Raw genomic sequence first — 3579 nt, 5'->3', positions numbered from 1 at the left:
AATCCTGTGGGCATTTGTGGTGCTGGGAGGGGGCCTGACAGGGTCTATGAGGGAGATTTGGGTCCCTGACAGGGCTGTGTGGCTTGCCGAGAATTTGGGTGGGTCCTGGGGGAGATGGAAACGGGTTTTGGTGGTTCTTGGGGTCATTTATCTTGCAGGGAGTAGTTGGGGGGGGGGTCCTGGCTGGGAGCTGTGGGGTGGTTTGAGGAGTCTGGGAGTGGCTGTGGGGCTGGGAGGGCGTTTTTGGGTGGTTGTGACTCCCCCAGACTCCCAAAGCTGCCACCAGACCCCACCCCCCAAGATACTGCCAGAGGTCAGTGGCTCCATGTTGGGGTTCATCGTCCTGGCTCTGCAGAAGATATGGGGGGGTCCCCGGGGCCGTGTGTGTCCCCCCAGAGCGTGTGTGACACCCCCCATCCCATTGTCACCCCCTTGTCCCTCCCCACAGGGCTCCAGCCCCAGCTCCTGCTCCCCCAGAGGGAATTTGGGGAGGGGGCAGGGGGGTGTGCAGCCCCCGCCGGGGGATGGCCCCGGCCCAGCCCCTTTGTTCAGCACCAAGCTGGGCTCGGGGCCGCAGGAGGAAGAGGCCGGTGGGAAGCAGATCCTGCAGCTGGGACAGTGCTGGGGGTCAGGGCAAGGGCCTGCCCTGCACACCTGGCTCAGGTGTGACCCTGCCCCGGCAAGGGAGCGGGACATTCCCATCCCCAGGGATCAGGGCTGGGAGCAGCACTTGGGGCACGGACATGGAAATACTGGGAGCGACTGGGAGCACACTGAGGGCGTGAATTATTCCCCCGCCTCCACCTTCTCCGGCCGCCCTGCCAGCTGAGAAATGCTCGCTGGGCCTCGGCCTTGGCCAACAGCCCCTGGGCTCAGCTCCTTGGAGCTCATCACAAACACTGTCTGCTCCAGGCACTGCTGCTGCCCTGCCAGCTCCTGGCTGCTTTAGGAGCAGCCCCGGGAAGTGTTTTTGTTCCCTCGGTGGCACAACAGCCCTGTTCTCACCCTGCCAAAGAAAGCTGTGGATGCCAAGTGCGGCCAGGATGAAACATTGCTGGCACTGAAGCCCCTCTCTTGGGGCCCTACAGACAGCGCTCCAAAAGGAGCCCCTTGGAGCTCTCCTGGGCCAGCGACTCCCTCGGAGTGGGGCCTCTCCGAGCCGGGAACTCTCCCGTTTGCTGCACTCGGGGACCCCCAACAACGAGGGAGCCTGGGCCGATCCCCCCACTCCTCCAGGCTCAACCCTTCCCCCGCTGGGGAGATGCCAAAGCATCAGCAGGGAGCATTTCCCTGCCCTCAGGGGAATTTCTCACAGGTGCCTTGCACTGACTCTTTGTGTCTGTGTGCACACAGGAGTGCCTGTGCTCGGGAAATGTGGCAGAAATGCTGCTCTCTGAGGGGTCTGAGTGCCTTGGATAGCTGAGCCAGTCAGGCCTGTCAGTAGGGTTAAATCACAAGGTCTAAGCTAAGTTAATTTGTGCTAAGAGTTGTTCTTTGCTAAGTTGTTAGGTTTAAAATATAAGCCAAGTTGAATATTGTTAAATGTTATTTCTCAGTTAAAATGCAAAGTCATAGGTTATAAGTTCGGTTAAATACTGTAAAGTGCTGTTCTTTTGCTAAATTGTGAAGTTGAAGGTGGAAGTTAAGGTTAAGGTTTAAGTTAAGTCCTGTTAAGTTTGAGCTCTGTAAGCTCTTGGGCCTGTATTTCTTTTATCCTTGCCCTCATTTCCTTGTGTCTCACACTCACACAGGGACAGTTCTTGGTTCATTTCTGGTTTGATTGCCTGGATTCTGTTTGGTTTTGTTGTTGCTTTGTTTCCTTGGTGTGCCTGAAGTGTCCAGTCAGGAGCAGAGTGACTCTTGCCAAGGAACTTTGTGGTGCTGTTACTCAATATTAAATCGGGTTTTTGCTGCTCCCTTGCCGGGGATTTTTTCAGCGCTCTCAAGCCCTCGTTGGTAACAGGGTGAAGGAGCCCTGGGCCAGGCTCTGGCCCTGGGAGACACGGGGACGCTGCCGGGGGGTCCCTGTCCCCTGTCCCGCCCCCCATGGCCCTGTGTCAGGCTCTGGGCTCGATCTCGTGGAACATCCTCTGGGGGAGGCTGCGGCGCCGGGGGCGGGGGGACCCGGGGGGACAGGGGACCCCGCTGTGCACGAGCAGCGTTGGACTTCTCTGGGGGAACTGGGAGGGGGGGCTGGGGCAGAGTCACCTCCCCAGTGACCTCACACGGCCCCTGTGATGTCACACAGCCCCTGCGATGTCATACAACCTCCTGTGATGTCACACAGCCCCTGTGAGGTCACAGAGACAACTCTGAGATGTCACCCTGTGATGTCAGACAGCTGCTCTGTGATTTCACAGAAGACTCTGATATGTCACCCTGCAATCTCACTGTTTGTTCTTTGATGTGTTGGTACAAAGGCAAAGAGAATAAATGCTTCCAAATTACCATGAATCTCTACTATGTATGGCAAGAAGTAAATCATGTTTTGTTTAGCTGCAACTCACCATGGATAAAGCTGTGCATGGAAAGTAGCTCTCACTGCTAGACAATATTATATAGGCCTGGTGGAAAAGGTTATATTAATAGACCAGCAGGGCCTCTCCGAAAGGACACAGATAACCAGGAATAGAAAAAAGAGAAAAACAAAAAAGATGTATTGAACCACATGTTTTGCAGTTAGGGACTTCTCTGACTTCAACTCTTCGGACTGAATTGTTCCCCAGGAGCGTATAAAAGTGACTGTGTGAAGAAAACTTTTCCAAATATTCCTAAAAATTCAGGAGTACTCTGCTGCAAAATTTCAGGCACTTCAGGGCATTTTCACTTCAAGCTTCAAGCGTTTCTATGGAAATGCTTGAGAGACAGCACACTTCATATATCCAACATCTCTGTTTGCAAAAAGTTTTTATTTCAGATAGGGGTATAGGAAGGACATTCTTTAAATACAGAGGGTTAAATGCAAAGAATGACACATTTCAGGCAATTTGAGAAACTTATTTTCTTTTATTAATTTCTCAAACATAGATATTCAAGTATTATTTAAAAGCAGACAAGCAACTACAGTAGGGTATTTCTCTACACTAAGGGTAACTTTGCAGAATAGTTATACACTGACAAGACTAAAGGGCATCTGGAGGGAATGCTAAGAAACAAGTCTAATTAAAGCTACAGCTCATTAAATGAATACATTAAGTCCCTAACAGACTAGGTTGCTGTCTTCGAGATATTTCAAGCAACCTCCATCAACTTCACTGTTCTTCTGTGAGGATGTGCAGGTGGAGCCAGTTTCTGCCTCATAGACTTTGGCAACAGCACCGTCGTAACTGGAAGGTGAAGGGCAAGGCCACTCAGAGATGTGTCTGCACAATGAATCCATGTGCTGCAGCATCTTCCTTCCACAGGAGCAGGAAAGCAGCTTCAGGATTGCCAGTGACAAATGCAACAATTACGCAGCGTTCACGTGGCTGCCATCGGGTGTGACCCCCCCAGCACAGCTCTGTGCAGGGAACTCCTCTCAGTGGCTGGAGAGCAGCGTCCGGAGGCGAAATCGCAGCCGACCATAAGCTTTCAGTGCCT

This window comes from Anomalospiza imberbis, unplaced genomic scaffold (genome assembly GCF_031753505.1).
Source record: "Anomalospiza imberbis isolate Cuckoo-Finch-1a 21T00152 unplaced genomic scaffold, ASM3175350v1 scaffold_88, whole genome shotgun sequence".
NCBI classification, from domain to species: Eukaryota; Metazoa; Chordata; class Aves; order Passeriformes; family Viduidae; genus Anomalospiza; species Anomalospiza imberbis.
The sequence above is the reverse complement of the archived record's forward strand: the minus strand, read 5'-3'. Positions refer to the sequence as shown.